At 36.0% G+C, this 18984-nt stretch overlaps 1 non-coding gene and 1 pseudogene across 1 annotated transcript; one reads left to right on the top strand and one right to left on the bottom strand.

Annotated features, from left to right (window-relative positions):
- Positions 1 to 626: 626 nt before the first annotated feature.
- On the bottom strand, positions 627 to 7256 carry LOC150031869 (glycosyl hydrolase 5 family protein-like; annotated as a pseudogene).
- An 11291-nt stretch (positions 7257 to 18547) lies between these two features.
- LOC150031868 (small nucleolar RNA R71) lies at positions 18548 to 18654 on the top strand. The gene has a single exon (XR_016525642.1). It is a non-coding gene; the product is annotated as a small nucleolar RNA R71 (small nucleolar RNA).
- The last annotated feature ends 330 nt before the right edge of the window (positions 18655 to 18984 follow it).

Genomic DNA, 18984 nt, shown 5'->3' with positions numbered 1-18984 from the left:
TAGGTCATTGAATTGAAATAATCAATTTTAACAGTAAAAGTTGTTATAAAGAAAAAGTGACTATTTCGTAGTCCGGTCTTATCCAAAATTCTATTCTATAAGATGCTTCTACTCCATGTCTCCACATGAACGATTTTGGGATCACATCGTTTGTATCATTATACAAAGTTAACTGCGTCCATAGTGTCCCCAGGACGAGGTACCCAATCTCATCCAGATACTTATAGACCTTTTTGGCTATATACTATAACTTGATCTCTTTTATGTCTCTGCATAAAGTAACGGTATTCAAACTATAGTCATGGATTCGTTTATTGGATTTTTGTTACATAATGAAATCTCAATTACACTTTTATTGAATAAATGCTTCAACAATAATTTTATTGATAAATAGAATATGTTTCCATGATTACGAACTGCGAGTTTTACGACATTCCTAATAATCTCCCACTTGGACTAAAACTTCAGTGGATTACTAATATATACAAATAAATAATGTTGAGAAAAGAGAAAATACAATGATTACTTCTTAACTTCAATTAAATGAGATGTACATTTGAATAAAAATTTTCTTGAATTGAAATAAATAAGATTTCAACATATATATAATTACTTCTTGACTTCAATTAAATGAGACGTAAATTTGATGGAACAAGTGTAAACCATTGGCTTTGTGGATCGTCTTGGCATTGAGAATCATTCGAACACATGCACTTATTAGTCACAATTTGATGGGAATGAGAAGCTCTTTGCAAGCATAAGGCTTGTCCTTGTTTATCCATAGTGGCTAGTTGGAGTTTGGCATTTGAAGCATATTTCCATACACTTTGTTGGCTTGAGCAATCTTGAGAGAGAATTGGAGGGAGCCCATCTCCTACAGCTTTCAAACACAAAATAGATCCTGCCAACCTAATAGGAGCATCATCTTCTTCATGGCTCCAACGGTTAGAGGTCCTACAGCTACTAATTCCTAGTTGATATTTTTTGTTCATTCGCACACATCCACCACTAAGAGGATCGTACATTATGAACGTTGTGAGATTTGAACTTGAATCTATGTTAAGAGCAATCATTTTGATTCTTAAGTTAGTAAGGATAAAAAAAAATAGAATATAGAAAATTGGTAGAAATAAATCTTCTTCTTAAGATATAAATTGAAAATATTTCAGAAAAATAGTAAGTGGAGAAAAGTAACATATAACTTAAGAAGTCGTACCTTGAAGTTTGGTTTGCAAAAGTTGAAACCTCTGAACGAATAATTTAGAGTTTTTTGCTCGTGCAAAATTTGAGTCTAAGACACCAAAGGTTTCCTCAGCATTTTTTACACATTTTCTATAAAAGTAGCTACCTTGTAAAGCCCATAAGCCCCAATCAAAATCATTTTCAGTAAGATAGGTAAAAAAGCAACTTAAAAATCGATTTTGTCCCTCATTTATGCTTATTTGGTTGATCCCAAATTCACTCACGAATAGCGGCATTGGGTTTTGTCCTCTGACAAGAAACCCTACTCGGTCTTCAAATTCTTGGTTGACATTAGCACAAAATGTGTTTAATGGCTTCGACATCCAAAAATCACCCATGTTATTTGTGAAGGAGTACAAGTGAGCCTCAAATACAAGTTTATTGTCCAAGTTGAAGCCCAACGACCTGTTCTTCAAGAAGCTCAGATCGGTGTCGTAGCTTAGTCCAGAAACTACTACTAAAGCATTTGGGTTAATTTGGTGAATTAGCTTAGCTCCTTGGCTCATGTATTGAAACCACATCTCCACGTTTTGGTTTGGTCCGCGCGGTTCGTTTCTCAAGCTCATAGTTACCACCTTTTACATATATATTATCATGCAAATGGTTAGCATATTGAATAAATTCATGATAAACTATAGGATGAAATACTATTTAGGCCCTATAATTTAATACTTTGTTCAATTTTAATCCTTATAGTCCAAATTTAGTTATTAATGGTACTTTTAATATATCTTAGGATTAGTCACCATTGTTAATTTATGGTTAACATTTTTAAAAAAAGATAAAAAAAAAAAAAAAAACTAGAAAAATATCTCTCTCTATATACATAAATTTTTAAACATTTCTAGTAGGGAAATTGTTCTTATTTTATAAAATTTGATTAAAAAAAAAAAAAAAAAAACCTTCATATTAACATTAATGACTAATTTCAAACCTCGTGTAGGAAAAAAAGCAAATGGTTTTTTTTTTCTTTTTTTTTTTTTTTTGCTAAAACTTAATAGTTAAAATGAAGCCATGAAGAAACTAAAAGGAAAATTTTAAAAATGTTGCATTAATCATCCATAAAACTACAGTTATTTAAAATCTTCTTAAAAAGAAAACATACTTGTGATTTGCTTTTTAAGTTTCGTGCTGCCAAACTGATTCCTTGTAGCCATTTTTGAGGATCGAAATACCGATCTCCAAAGAAGTCATTGTCATCATCATTGTTACAACACCATCTTGGCTAACTTATATGATTATCAGAAACTACCATGACTCCATGTGCAGCAAGTGAATCAATCACTGCTCCATACGCCTCAACGACTGTCATGTTCAATATAGAAGAATTGTTTTGAGCTATGCCTGCCATGGCATCCTTCATATTAAAATTCTCGAAGGATTGTTGAACAGTCAAATTAGCATGGCGTGTGAACATATGAATTGAGTATGTCAAACGCACACAATTGAACCGCAACTTTGCTACCAAGGCGGTGATATTATCAAGCGGCTTGAGATGAAGACCCTCTGGCAACATAGCTTGCATGTGTCCTGGCCAATTTATGCACATTAACTTCACACGTTGGCCTATTGTGGCATCAACAATCCATTTTCCATTGGTTGAAAGAGGCCATGGATAAGTCTTCAAAGTTAACAACGCAAAAACACAAACTAAAGAATATTTTTCCACTGTTGTCCTTCCACTTTTGTCTTGCTTCAAAATTGAATACTCTTAAGTTTGGATGATGATGAAAAAGGGTCACTTTTTCAATATTTATATAAGTCATCAAGCTATATTAAAATCAAAATAGCTACCAAGATAAGAACTTGTAATAAGTAAATGATGAAATGGTCTAACTAAAATTTGAATTAAATTCTAAATTAAGGATGATAGTTTAGCTTAATGCTTAAAGTAGACTATAAGGTAAAGATTAGGATGTAAAGGTAAGTTTACCTGTATTTTTTCTAAGAACGAGTTGTATGTAAGATGTTTTTTTTTCTTTCCTCACAGTGATGTTAATAAATGGATCACATCAAGGGTTTGTTGTCCTTATTCTCTATCTACAGAGTCGATAAATGGATTGCCAATGGTTTAATATTTTCCTTTGGTTTTTTCTCTTCTTGGACTTCTTGTCTGAATAATTATCACTTTTAGTTTTTTATTTATGGAAATTAGGTTTTTTTCTCCACAATTTCGATTATGATTATTACCTCACTTGACATGTCTGAATTTTTAGTCAAATTATAAAAATAACAAGTTTCTAAAAACTATTTTTCTTAATTTTCAAAATTTGGTTCCAATTTTTTTATACAATATTTAGAAAGTAGAGACAACAAAAGAAAAAAAAACCACTAGATGAAGTAGAGTGGTTATATGTTTAATTTTCAAAAACAAAAAATCTAAAACCCAAATTTGATATCAAATCGGGGCTTTAGTTTATGCCTTTGGGTTTTTAAGATTGCATTAATTTCCTTATAATTTCTTCCCAGTAGTTTTTATTTTTGCTCATAATACAATTTGAATGCATAGCCGAATTCTAAAAAGTAACATAAATGTCCACTTTGGCTTTATTTGACAGTCAAGAATAAGGTCTGCTGTGATAATAATTTGTTAGGGACAGCGAACCTCCACATATCTTCACAATGGTATTATATTATCCACTTTCGGCATAACCCTCATGACTTCACTATTGGTTTCACCCAAAAAGGTTTTATACTCGTGGACATAGTTGTCATTTCTTAAATACTTATGATCATCCCTTTATTTAACTGATAAAAGACCTTGATCACATACCCAATACTTTTATTATTTTTCTTAATTTTGTTTGGATTTTGGAATTTTTTCTATATATATATATATATATATAGGATATTTTTAATGCATAGTAGAATAAGAGAAAAAATCTAAAAATATATTACATTTTAAAAATATTTGCAAATATGGATAAGTTGACTAGTCATTCTTTGAATTTTTTTTTAATTTCCAATTTCGCCCTCTCTTGTTTTATTTTGTTGTACAACTTTTTTTTACTCTTTTTATTTTATTTCTCTTCTTTGATTTTTGCTTCTTCCCTCCCTATTTTCATTTTTTTCATTTTATTTTCTTTCTTAGTTTTTGCTTCTTCTCCTTTTTTTTATTCTTTCCTTTATCCAATTTTTACTTCTTTCCTTTATTTTTTATTTTCTTTCATTTCCTTCTTTTTTCCTTTCTTTTTTTTTCATTTTTTTAATTTTCTTTTCTTTCTTCAGTTTTTTATTATTCTTTTTTTTTATTTTCTTTCTTCAGCTCTTACTTATTCCTTTTTTTAATTTTTATTTTCTTCCATTTCTCCGATTTTTTGCTTCTTCTCTTTCTTTTTCTTTTTTTTTTTTTAGTTTTTCTTTCATTTTTCCAGTTTTTGCTTCCTTTTTTCTATTTAATTTTCTTTCTTTTTCTTCAGTTTTTGCTTCTTCTCTTTCTCTTATTTTTAAAATTTTTCTTTCCTTTACTTGAATTTTGTCTTCTTCTCCTTTTTTTTCACAAGAATTATGAGGCTGAGTTCCATACGCATGACTTGAAAATATTCAATTCATAGTTGACTTAACACCAACAAGCCAATCATTAAGTTTGATTATTATAACAAATAATAAATATAAATAGGAAATGAAAGTCTATCAGTGATAGCCAATAATATTTTCTATCATTGGTAGCTTAATCTTTGATTATATTTTTGTAGTTAATAGCCACTTGTAGAAATCTATCATTGATAGCCAGCTTAGTGAATTTAATTAATAAAGTTGAATCTCGAACTAAAATGTAAGTGGAATGCCTAGAAGTTATCACTAATAGAATGTTTATCAGTGATAGAAGCTATCATCGAAAAGAAAAAAGACTTATAAATGTTTGGGAAGGACAAGAAAGGGGCAAAAAGGTGTTCAGTGGTTATGATTGATAGAAGCTACTACTAATAGCATGTTACCAATGATAGGAGCTAATACTAATAGCATGTTATCAATGATCGAAGTTATCTAATAACACGTTATCGGTGATAGAAGCTACCACTGATAGCACGTTATCAGTGATAGAGAACTATCACTGATAGCATGATATCAGTGAGATCGTTGATAGCATCTTATTAGTGATGTTATCAGTGAAAGAAGCTATCACTGATAACCACAATATGAGTGATGTTAGTGATATTGGTGATAAAACTTAAGTGATATCTATATATTGAGTTTCTTTCAAAGGTGATAACCAGTTATAGAAATCTATCATTAATAGCATTAAGTGTTAATATTTCAAGGTTGATTCTAATTGATGAAAGTCTATCAATGATAATGACTGATAGCTGCTATCAGTGATGGCCATGATAAAAGATTATTAGTGATAACTACTATGGTAATCAAAGTTATTGGTCTTCTTTCAAAGTTGATCACTAATTATAAATCTATCATTGATAGCCTTAAGTAGTAATATTTCAACGTTGATTCCAATTGATGAAAGTGAATAAATGATAGCTAATAATAATTGATAGCAAATTAAAAGTTAATATTTCAAGATTGTATTAATTTTTCTAAAATTGAAAGCTATCGCTGATAGCAACTATCATCGATAGCAATTGACATAAGCTATCAACGATAGCAGCTAATAGAACCTATCAGTGGTCATCACTGATAGCTGCTATTAGTGATAGCAGCTGATAGCAACTATCAGTGGTTATCACTGATAGCTGCTATCAATGATATCTTTTAATTTGAGAAAACCGGGAAGAAGCGAAAAAAATGGTTGCTAGGCATGAGTTTTTTAGTCTTTTACCATTTTTTTATCTATATATGCAATTATTTTATCCTTGTACTACATATTCTATTATTTTGGGCTCAAATTCTATTTATGAAACTAGCCCATATATATATATACATATATATATTTATATATATATATATAATAGTTTCGTTGATAGAAATAGTGTTTATAAGTTTGATTTTTCAAAAACAACAAAAATTAATGGTTAAATGAGACCTTAGGTCTCATTTGATGACCATTTGATTTTTTTATATTTTTTAGTTTTTTTAAATTTAAGCTTACAAACACTACTGTATTTTATAAGTTTTTATGTTCTGTTATCCATTTTATACTAATGTTTTCAAAAAACCAAGTAAGGGTTTAGAAAGAAAAAAAAAAGTACTTTTCAAAAACTTGCTATTTTCGTATTTAGAATTTAAATCTCAAATGGTGTGCTGAGAGAAGTTGATATGGATAATCTCTTTGATCTGTGAAAGAAATTGAGACTCTAAGTGTCGTAATCGTTAACTAATAAAATCTACTAGAAATAAAAGTGGTGTTGGTTATAAAATGGATCCGACAAAAGGTTTGGAAGAAAATATTTATGACTTTAATGAAATTTTTTTAGCAATAACAACTACAAGGTAGACTATTATAAGAGAGAATAAGACAGTAATTCTTCTTAATTAAGTAGCTGAAAAATACATAGAAATAAAAGGGGCAATTAAATACTATTGAGATATGTTGTACTAGAAGCACTTCATTCTATATAGAACTCTGAGTTTTTTTTTTTTTTTTTGTAAAACAAGGGAAGAACTAGAAACATTATTTTTTTTAAGAAAAAAAATCTAAAAAGTATCTCTAAAAGTCCAATAAAGAGAAAAATAAAATCCCAAATATTACCTTCAATAAAATGAAAGAAAATATTGTTGGCAATTACTGCAAGAAGAAAGGCAACACTAAGTACGAGTATCTTGTTCTTAGAGGCAAAGACAAATTTGCTTGTTCAAAGGGTTTTGTTTTAGATGAAGCACCCTTATGAAATTTCTTTGGGAAACAACATTTGCTTCCCCTTCTTTTTTTTTTTCATTAAGGATTGGTAACTTTGGAGTTCATTGAGAAGAGTCATCATGTTGTAATCAATCTTGTTCATTACAACATTCGTACAAAAAGTTAGAAAACTCTTCGGAAGAGATTCCATTATCGTACTAACTTGGCTCTTCTCATCTATAGCAGTCCCATTTGCCTCCGCTATATTGAAGTGAATCTTCATGCTAGGACATGTTCTCTAACAGAGGTCTCATCCTTCACATGCAAATTATAAATGTATTTAATAGCATCATGTCATGCTGATGAGGACGGTTGTCCAAACATCCCTTGCAACGACTCCATGATCTCTCTCGCAGTGATCATGGTTTCATGCTTTTTGGTAAGAACATCAGATATGCTTGTCGAAATATAGGGTTTGGCTTTTTCATTAGCCCGGACCCATCTGTCATAGATATCCCAAATATTTTGGGTTGCGTTAAGATTGGGAAGAGGAGGATGTTCCTCCGTTAAAACAAATCTCAAATGATCAACTACTAGTATTGTGTTTATGTTCGACTTCCAATTTTAAAACAATATTCAAGCTGAAACTAAGAAACGCTATTCATTTCTAACGTTTGGATTGTTCCGAATACTATGTTACAACTCTCCGAGGAGAACACCGTAAAAACGACTAGCTAGTGCCGCCTAAAAACGACAGCGAACCCAACATAGGAATCTCATGATTCAAACTAATGGAAGAGACCGTAGGATATGTTGACACATTTCCTATACCCACTTACTATGAACTAGTTCCCCTATTCACCTTGATATTAACCCATGCAAACACTTTCAGAATGGAGTAGTCGCAGTAAAAGCGACAAGAAGTCGAGCATGGATCTCACAGTGTGAACTCTTAGGGATGCAAGAGCTAAAAATAATATATCGTATATATTATTAATCTCTCATTGAAGTGTTCTATTTATTTGGGTATCTCTTGTACTTAGGTATATTTCGGCATAAAAACATCCTAAGTCTATGTAATTTATCCAAGTATAACATTTATATTTAGATTTAACCTACAATGTCTAAGTGATAAAACTATTTTAATACCTCACACCGCTCATGCATGCTCATAAAACTTATTAACAATGCTTAGTACTTCGGCTAAAATCCCCAGGTAGGAGATGTTATATAAACCGTCAACTTAAGTACCTCCAACCTTAGACGGGATTATAGACGGACTGAGTTTGTAACCATGTTTTATAAGATAACGACCTATTTTAACTATTAAAATAAGTTGTTATGAAACCTAAGTAAAACATGATTTCTTATGGTGGGATTTTAAATCTACATAACATATAATATGCACACACATGTTCAAATTAAATATAATAAACATCACATGCATAAAATATTTAAAACTACTGATGTGGACCAACTTTTGCATCCTTAGCAAGTAAAAACTAGTTTATTACAAAATCAATTAAAAAGAAGCTCCAAGTTGCCTCTGGACCGCATGAACAAACCCAAACTGAATCCAAACCACGCGAACCGTCCCTCCAAAGCTCCAAAAGAGGTTGAACCAGTCAAAATTAGGTTGAACCGGACCCCATGCCACTAAACCGATCAAACCGAACCACTCCTGCGAACCAATCCACGGACGCGTGCATTTCTGAGATGGGATGAGTATGGAGCGTTGCAATGCCTCGGGTCCATGAAGAACAACATTGCAACGCTATCTGGGCAGCATCGCAGTGCTGCCTAGCAGTGGCTTCTTCTCCAATTTTTTCAGCTGAGCTTACTTGTGCTGCCTAGCAGTGGCTTCTTCTCCAATTTTTTCAGCTGAGCTTACTTGCTTCAATCTTCAATTACAACTTATTTTCAACTCTATTGACTAATAAAGTTACAAACCCTTAAACACACATTAAGGCTCATCACCAAGAACCAATTACAAATTTAACAACTGAATCAAAGAGAATTATACTGCCAATTTTTATTTAGAAACCATATCAGTTACCAAACATGCATTGGTGTGTGAATTTCTAGCAATGCATGTTTTGTAACTGATATGGTTTCTAAATCAACATTCATTAAATTCTTAAATTGTCACACCCCACCCTGAGCCCGCCTCCTGAGCCTGAGGAAAGGTTTGAGAGACCGTAATACCACCCTTTTGTGATACCTACTGCCCAATTGAACATCTTTACTCCCATAAAACTTGAAGCCAAAGATGTAAAAAACAACTGTTTAATTAAGCTCATTTATTACCAACAGTACAATGTCTGAAGTGTTTGCACCATGTTTTGCAACCACCTACTTCCTATTGCCATTCATCTACTCCCATGCGACACACATACTTGTGTTGTCTTCCTCATGCATAAGACTCTCTTTGCATAAAACTTTATTCGCCCAAGTTCTACTAACTCTAGTCCAACCACCTCTCGGTATAGCCATTTATCCAGATGAGTTCATAAGCCTTACCTAACGTAAGACTCAGCACCACTGATCGTTTAGTCCATCGTTCAGCTTTTGTACTTCATCTCTTAGCTCCATCGTTTAACAAACATCTCGTTGTCGCTTAACATTCAACCTTCTCGCTATCTTTCACTATAATCATCCAGTGCCTGCATCCATCGCATAGCACCAACGCCCCATCATGTAGCTCAATCGTTTAGTAATATCTCGCTCTCAATGATCTCGTGCATAGCCTAGCACATAGCTTCTATGCCTATCGTTTAGCTCCATCGCATAGTGCTGACGCCTTATCATCTAGCGCATCTGCCTATCGTGCAATGCCATCGCTCAGCATCTACATCCATTGCGCAACTCCCATTGTTTAGCATTCTGCCTATCGTGTAGCGTTGATGTTCATCGTATAATCTATCGCTCAGTGCCCACGCATCGTCTAGTGCTCAGCTTATCATCTAGCGCCCACTCAACACTAAACACTGTCGTATAGTGCTATCACTTAGCTCTATCATTTAGCTTTCACGTTTATCGTCTAATGCGTATGTTGATCATATAGTGTTATCTCCTATCATGTAGCTCCATCGTGTAACGTATTTCTTCACATCGTTTAGCACCGCCTACAGCTACACGATCGTCTAGCGCTTCACTCAACGCCCACACATAGCTATACGATCGTCTGTCCAGTGTCTTGCGCTTAAGCTTCTCTCACTCACGCAGCCTCAACACATGAGAAACTATTGGCAACGCCTCTTGCCAACGCTTTGGCAACCTTGCATCCAACTTAACAATGCATGGTTGCCTTTGGCTTTAATGCTTAATTCTTTTTAAGCTTCTACAAATTCAGCCTCATCTCATGCATTAATGTTTCTTAATACTCAATGCATGGTTTCTTTTGACTTCACACTTAGCCAAGTTTCACTAATTAAGGCTAATCTTCAAACTACTCGAGGAAATCTCTTCAACACTTAGAAATTTTTCTTCTCTTAACATAAGATTTAACTTATACTTAGTTATTTCCCTTAATTACCTGCTTAAGTAGGGAAATTGAGATCCGGGTTTCACAATTACTTCTCCCTTAAGAAAATTTCGTCCTCAAAATTTACTCATACTTACTCTAGTTAAAGGTTTCATAACAATCTTTGTTGTAAACTCTTATAACCTTATCTATCACTACGCTTCCACTATGCTACTCTGATATTAAATTCTTAGTTTATCCAACGATACTTCTCCTAGCCACCTCTTAGCTAGTCGTCAAACCAAACTACCAAATAACATTTCAAACTCAAACTCTAAATGAGAATAATTAAATTCATACTTACCTTCCTCGACAGATCTTTAGGTAGCATTGTCAGTTCCAGCTCCGGTTGCCTACTAGGTCCTACCACTTCCGCTATTCCTCTTAGTCTCCGTTTGACTAACTCTTAGGTTTCTATTTAAACCTTTACTCAACCATACTTCCCTCTAGTTTCATGATGCGTTATTTTATTAAGTGGAAATATGGATGATATGCGTTGATGGATTGTGTTATGCACTCAAGTTTCCCCAGCAAAATTCAAGTGTAAATTCCTCTGAGTTTCCTGGTAAGTCCAGGGTTGATCACATGGAATTGTGAAAATAGTTGCGTTGGTAATCTTTATGAAAACTTTGTGGTAACCAAGTAAATAAATAAAGTGTGGGTGTGTTCTTGAGTTGATGAAAAAAAGAAGTAAATAAAGGTGGCGGATTTGAGAAAGATAGTTGCGTTGATAGATGCAATGAGTATGCGATGAACGAGTTGAGAAGATTTTTAGCTAGCGTTACTCGGGAATGCATCAAATTTGCGATCATGTTACAACCATGCACGGAAAGTCATTTCCCAATGTAAATGCGATGCTCCTAAGTCTAGGATGCATGTGTTGAATGCAAAATGTCCATAAAGCTTATCCCTAAATCTCTACTCTTGTCCTATGCGTTGATGCAAATGCATGAAAGCAAGGTGACTGCATACAATCATATCTTATTGCTAAGATGCATGTGATACGTTAATAAAAAATAATGCTCATTCCTAACAACCTATCTCCCGTTTATGCGTTCTAATCCGGTTCTTCCAAACCTAGATTCTGACATGACCTTCCCAAGTCTAGATCCTGTCTTTAGACTACCCTCTCAAGTATCTCTAATAGACGAATGAAGCATACATAAACAAGATAATCATAAAGATGAAGATTCCCTCATTATGGTAGCTAACTACTTCTCAACCCATTCAACTAATTTAGCTACTCATGCATAAATAACAGAGAGTGAACAGATATAGAGAAAGACATCCATTCTTATAACTGAGTTGAGTAAAAAATGACAATGGAAAGTAAAGGTAGAAAGTCTAATAGCAATTCCTTGCTGACCAAGGCTTTTTACACTGAATCTCTATTCTGATCTACAAATGTTCCGCTTCCGTAAGCGTCGGCCCTCTCTCTGTCTTGGAGCTTCCGGTGCTTTCCCAAGCTTACCGGAACGATCTACCGGTACACTTCTTCCTCGCGTCCGCCTTAAAATGAAAGAAAACTATGGACAGAGGCGTGAACTCATAAAATGATGAAGTAATCGACTGCTTAACCCCTTCTCTGAAGAATGCACTTGGTATTTATAGAGTCTCCATGGTGAAAGGCGGCTTCTCTCTCCCGGTTGTACAGATGGGATAGCTTTAATTCCTGACTGATGCGCTAGATAATTGTCACCAATAAAGCTGAATGTATTTCGTGACCGTTATCGACTGTCAACTTAATTTGGATCCGACTGCCATCAGCTTCTGTCCAATCGCTCTTAATTGTCCTTTCACCCGAATGCGTCCACCATGTTGCACTGACCAAGTTGTGATGATTCTTCTTGGGCAAATGTTTGCAAGGACGATCAACGCAAAGTCTTGCGGTGAAGTTACGCTCGACCAATGTATTCCTATGATCGCAATCTCTGCATTTCGTTAATGCATATTCTGCACAAAAATGTAAAGATCAACTGCTCTAATGAGTTAGACGGATGCAACTGCAATATTATAGAATTTATGCTTAATGGACGCAATTTAACATATTTCATCAACGCAATCCAACATTGTTTAAGAACTTAGTACTATGATAACGTGCATTTCTGCCTGCTATCACACTCTCAAATTTAAACAATGCTTGTCCTCAAGCATAAGCTAAAGATTCCTTTAGCAAGTTAACCGCAAAGTTGTCTTTCCTAGATTTCTCAAGGATACTTCGTTCAAATCCTATATGCCAGAATTTCCTTAAGTCTTATTCAAGTCTCTTCCTAAAATATTTCTAAGACTTAGGAATTGCAAGCTTAACTTTCAAATGGACTTTACTAAATTTTGGAACATCGCATGACTTATTTTAAAAAGAAAATTTTCCTCAAGAGGTGTCAAATGATTTATCCTTGCACAAAAAAAATTTCTTTATTGCTATTTTTTTCCTAACCTTACGCTGATCCCAGTGCCTTGTCTTCGTTTTGACTTGCCCCCACGTGTCTCATGCGGACATCCAACTACAAGCAATGCACTCTTTCTCAGACTAAACTCATACCGATTTGGCAATGGAGTTGCGGTCATTGGTTTATGCATTGATCCTGGTGACTTACTTTCGTTTTGGCTTGCCCTCACATGTGTCATGCGAACATCCAACTACGGGTAAGTACCTTTCACAACTTAACTCTTATCAACATGGGTTTTCCATTGCGTTGATAGTGGAGTTGGTATTCTCAAAAAAAATATTTTTTTATTTTTTTTTTTTTTATAGCAAGGTCGAAAATAAATATCTCACCCCCAAATTTAAAATGCGGCAATGTCCTTGTTGCCAAAAGAAAGTAAAATAGGTCATGCGATGGTCATAGAATGCTTGTAAAGAGAGTTTGAAAGAAAGCTAGCAAATCCCTAACTTCTAGAAATGTTTCATGAGGTGACTATTTTAAGACTAAGTTGACTCTAGTGTATACGAAAGAAATAGAAGCATATTTTTCATCATTAAAATCATACATGGCAAAGAAACAACATGTGGTGAACTACTAAATTTATCTACTTGGCAAATGATTGTGGTAATTAAGGAGGATGCAGTGATAAAACTTAAAATGCAATGTGATAGCACAAAATTTGAAATAAAGATAAGGAAGAGTACACCCCAAAATTTTGCATTGTCACCCGCATTGTGTATTGATGCATCCATCCTTGCGGCGATCTTTGCTCCTGTGGATTGAGGTGATGGAATGAGATCATTTGCTTCTTCGAAATCCTGTGCCTTAATCCTTGTAAATAGACAAAGAGATGGTCAAATGATTTTAAAACAAAACAACAAGTTTTTTTTTAATAGAAACATAAGTGAAATACTGATAATAGTAAAATGAAAAAGAGTTTCTAGCTGGAAATCTCCTCCACAATATACCTTTATCCGTTGTCCATTAACTTTAAATGTTTGACTGCCATCCTTGGTGATCAGTTCCACCGCACAATGTGGAAATATTGCCTTGATGATGAAGGGACCGGACAAGCGCGATTTTAATCTTCCCAGGAACAGCCGCAATCTCAAATTGAAGAGTAAGACCTTTTGCCCGACTTGGAGGTTTCTAGCGCATATGTGTTTATCATGCCAGTGCTTGGTGCACTCTTTATAAATCTTTGCATTCTCATATGCGTTGACCTCCATTCTTCTAGCTCGACCAGCTGCAGCTTTCGTGCTTCCCCTGCTTTCTTCAAATTAAAATTCAGTTTCTTGACCACCCACAATGCTTTATACTCCAGCTTCAAAGGCAAATGACACGCCTTGCCGAATACCAACGCATAGGGGGACATACCTAGGTGTTTTAAATACAGTCTAGTATGCCCACAATGCATCATCAAGCTTCATTGCCCAATCTTTCTACGAAGGTTTTACCACCTTCTCAAATATCAATTTAATTTCACGATTGGACACTTCAACCTGGCCATTTGTTTGCGGATGGTATGTGGTGGCCACTTTGTGAAGGATATTTTACTTACGCAGCAGCTCCTTTATATTGTGGTTGACAAAGTATGATCCTTCATCACTTATGATGGCACAAGGACTACCAAAACGAGTGAAAATATTTTTCTTGAGGAACTGGAAGACTACCGTCACATCACTTGTGGCGCATGCAATTGCCTCTACCCACTTGGAAACGTAATCGACGGCCAATAAGATATAATGCTTGCCATGCGAAGGAGGGAATGGTCCCATGAAATCAATCCCCCATACGTCAAATAGTTCCAGCTCCAAGATAGTGTTCATTGGCATTGCGTTCTTCCATGAATTGTTGCCTATGCGTTGACACCAATCATATTTCATTGTATAGTTGGCAGCATCCTTAAACAATGAAGGCCAAAAGAATCCACTTTGCAAAACTTAAGCTGCAATGCTTTGCCCTCCAAAATGGCCTCCATATGGCGAATCGTGGCACTGTGACAATATGCATTGTTAAGCAGCATTTGGTACGCATAATCGAATGATTTGGTCTGCACCTCTTCTATAAAGATTCGGCTCATCCCAATAATAGTGTTTGCATTCATGCTTGAGCTTCTTCTGTTGATGGTAGGTGAAATATTCAGGGAATTGTTCACAAACCAAAGAATTAACGATGTCCGCATACCAGGGCAATTCTTCTATGTGGAATAGTTGCTCGTCTGGGAACACGACATTCACCTCGGATTCATTACGGTCAACCTCAGGATTTTCCAATCTGGACAAATGATCCGCAACTTGATTCTTTGTCCCCTTCTGATCAATTATTTCAATATCGAATTCTTGAAGGAGGATAACCCATCTGATCAACCTCGATTTTGCATCCTTCTTTGTCATTAAATATTTAATTGTCAAGTGATCCATGTGAATGAGTACCTTTGTTCCCAACAGATATGCTCTGAATTTCTCCAACGTAAAAATCACAGCCAGGAGTTTTTTTTTTCAGTAGTGGTTTAATTTATTTGAGCAGGGTTTAGAGTTTTACTCACATATGTGATGGGGTACAAAATAGTTTTCTTCTTTTGTGCTAATGTAGCCCCCATCGCATACCTGCTTGCGTCACACATAATTTCAAATGGCATTGTCCAATCCGGTGCAGTTAGTACGGGCGTGATAATCAGTACATCTTTTAATACTCTGAATGCGTTGAGGCAATTATCGTCAAACTCAAATTTTCTATCCGCCTCTAATAACGCATTCAGTGGTCGGGCTATTTTAGAAAAGTCTTTGACCAATCGTCTGTAAAATCCATCGTGCCCCAAGAAGCTTCGCACAGCCTTCACGCTGGTTGGAGGTGGGAGTCCTTCAATTGCTTCAATCTTTGCTTTGTCCACCTCCAACCCTTCTCGGGAGACTTTGTGTCCCAACACTATACCCTCTTTCACCATGAAGTGACATTTTTCCCAGTTGAGCACCAAGTTCGTCTCTTCACATCTTTTTAGAATTTTCTCCAAATTGGCCAGGTAGACTTCATAAGTGTTCCCATAAACAGAGAAGTCATCCATAAATATTTCCACTGAGTCCTCGAGAAAATCTGAAAAAGATCGCCATCATGCACCTCTGGAACGTGCTCGGTCCATTGCAGAGGCCAAACGGCATGCGGCGAAAAGCGAATGTCCCATATGGGCAAGTGAATGTGGTCTTATCTTGGTCTTCAGAAGCTATCGTGATTTGATTGTACCCGGTATATCCATCCAAGAAGCAGTAAAACTCATTCTCTACTGATTTGTCTAGCATTTAATCAATGAATGGCAAAGGGAAGTGATCTTTCTTTGTGGCTGCATTCAATTTGCGGTAGTCCATACATATGTGTCATCTAGTGATGGTTCTTTGCGGTATTAATTCATTGTTCTCATTTGGGACTACTGTTATTCTGCCCTTCTTCGACACACATTGCACGGGGCTGACCCACATGCTATTTGCAATGGGATAGATAATGCCCGCATCCAACCATTTGATAATCTCCTTATTGACGACCTCTTTCATCGCAGGGTTAAGTCTGCATTGATTTTCGATAGTTGCTTTGTGGTCGTCCTCAAGACGAATGTGGTGCATGCAGTACGCGGGGCTAATTCCTCTGATGTCAGCGAGCGTCCAGCCAATTGCTCGCACATGTTTCTTGAGAATGCTCATCAATGCATTCTCTTGATCTTCGTTGAGCGCAGAGGAAATTATCACTGGCAGTTTCTCATTCTGCCCCAGAAATACGTACTTCAAATGTGTTGGTAGGGTCTTCAGTTCAAGTGTTGGTGGTTCCACAGGGGAAGGTTGCGTTGTTTTTCTTTCTTCTTTTGGCTCTTCTTCTTGTGTTGTGATCACTCCTTCTTCTTTTTTTTTCTTTTTTTTTCTGCTACGATCGCATTTAGGCAGCTACGGATGCATTGGCATCCTCTTCTTCACACTCTTCATCAAACTTTTCTTCTTTAATCAAATTCAGTTATCGTCAGAATCTTATAGGTCTTCCTCATCCAGGAATTTCATAGCACAAATTATATTAAATTTGAGCTTTTGTTCATTTATGCTCAAAATGATTTCTCCCTTGTGCACATTAATTTGAGCACGACCCGTTGATATGAAAGGTCACCCCAAAATGATGGGCACATCTTTGTCAGCCTCATAGTCTAGGATGATGAAGTCAGCTGGAAAAATAAATTTATCAATAGTGATCAGCACATCCTTCACCTTACCTTCTAGATGAACCAGAAACCTGTCAGCCAATTGGAGAGTCACTGATGTGGGCACGAGTTGCCCCACATTTAATTGTCTAAAAATTGACAGCGGCATCAAATTTATGCTAGCCCTCAAGTCACACAGGGCTTGCCCAATATAGAGTCCTCCTATAGAGCAAGGAATAGTGAAGCTTCCAGGATCGTTCATCTTCGGTGGAATAATAGATCTGAAACTTTGTGTTAATGCCACCGTGGCAAATTTCCCAATGCCTCTTTTCTTAGTTACCATGTCCTTCAGAAACTTGGCATAGGCAGGCATTTCCTCAATCGTTTCACTGAAAGGAATGTTAACATGTAATTTATTTAACATAGATAAGAAGCGTTGGTACTGTACCTCTTCGTTTTTCTTCTTTCTTAGCCTCTGAAGGAAAGGTGGTAACTGGACTTTCACGGTTCCCGTTTCATTTGACTTTCAGGTCGATGTAACCTCAGGTTCCACTGCTTCATTTTCTCTTTCTTCTTCTTGTGTTACCGCAATCTCGGGCTTAGTTGCGATGGAAGTTGTTCTACTCTGATCCTTCTTTTCTCCTTCCACAATCTTTCCATTGCGCAATGTCACAACCTGACATTACTCCTTACCTAATCCCCCTGGGTTGCGTGGAATCTCGGTTGAACTTGGCAACGCCCCTTGCGGTCGACTCTTCAACTCATTTGCAATCTAGCCCATTTACAATTCGAGGTTGCGGATGGACATAGCCTGACTTTGAAGCACTGTCTCGTTTTTCTCTATATATTGCTTCAATAGGCTCTCTAGAGAAGAAGATTGTGTTGGTTGTTGTGAGATACTTGCTTGGTTGCTCTACTGACCGTTGTTGCATTGGAAGAATCTTGGTGGCCCTTCTTTTTGCACCACAGATTGAAAATTTTGTTGTTGATTCTTCCAAGCAAAATTGGCATGGTTTCTCCACTCAGGGTTGTAAGCGTTTGAAAAGAGGTTATTCTTTACAAAATATAAAGACTGTGGATTTTGCGGGCAATCTTCGAACGCATGCCCATCACCGCAAGTCGCACACCTTGCGGTGTTTTGATTTATTGCGTTAACTTGCCCACCTTGCGGTGTTGGGCTGCTAATCGCCATTCCTTGAATCAAGTTTATCATTGAGGTCATTTGGTTTTGTAATGAAACTATGGCACTGTTATTTGCATCAAAATCTTTGAGTCTTAATCTCTGGTCACTCTCCCTCTAGTCTTCATGGTTCTTGGAGATGTGGTCCAGAATATTCTTCGCCTCCTCATAAGTTTTGTCAAGCAGACCACTAGCGGTTGTCGCATTGTCAGCGGTCTGCGAAGCAGGATTCAAACCGTGATAGAAAATTTCCATTTGAAAGCAGTCTGGTAGCCCATTATGTGGACAATCTCGAACCAACCTTTTAAACCTCGCCCAAGCATCGTTGATCGATTCGCCTATATCTTGTTCAAAATTAGTAATAATCTTTCTTCGTCTTGCGTTCTCGGTAGGCAAAAAATACTTTTTCATGAATTTTTCCACTACCTGCTCCTAAGAAGTAATCTCTCCTGGTTCAAGCGAATAAGCCTATTTCCTAGCCTGATCACAGAGAGAAAATGGGAACAACGTTAGTCAAACTTCTTCAGCAAAGATGTTCGAGAACACAAAAGTATTGCAGATTTCAATAAAAATTCGAAGGTGGGCGTGTGGATCCTCGCCACGCCTTCCTCCGAATTGACCTGCAGTCTGGATCATTTGCAGCATCACCAGTTTCATCTCGAATATACTTCCGTTGAGGGCAGGCCTCATGATTCCCGGAGAAAAATT

The sequence above is a fragment of the Benincasa hispida genome, chromosome 12 (assembly GCF_027475165.1).
Source record: "Benincasa hispida cultivar pf3 chromosome 12, pf3_genome.v1.1, whole genome shotgun sequence".
NCBI classification, from domain to species: domain Eukaryota; kingdom Viridiplantae; phylum Streptophyta; class Magnoliopsida; order Cucurbitales; family Cucurbitaceae; genus Benincasa; species Benincasa hispida.
The sequence above is the reverse complement of the archived record's forward strand: the minus strand, read 5'-3'. Positions and strand labels throughout refer to the sequence as shown.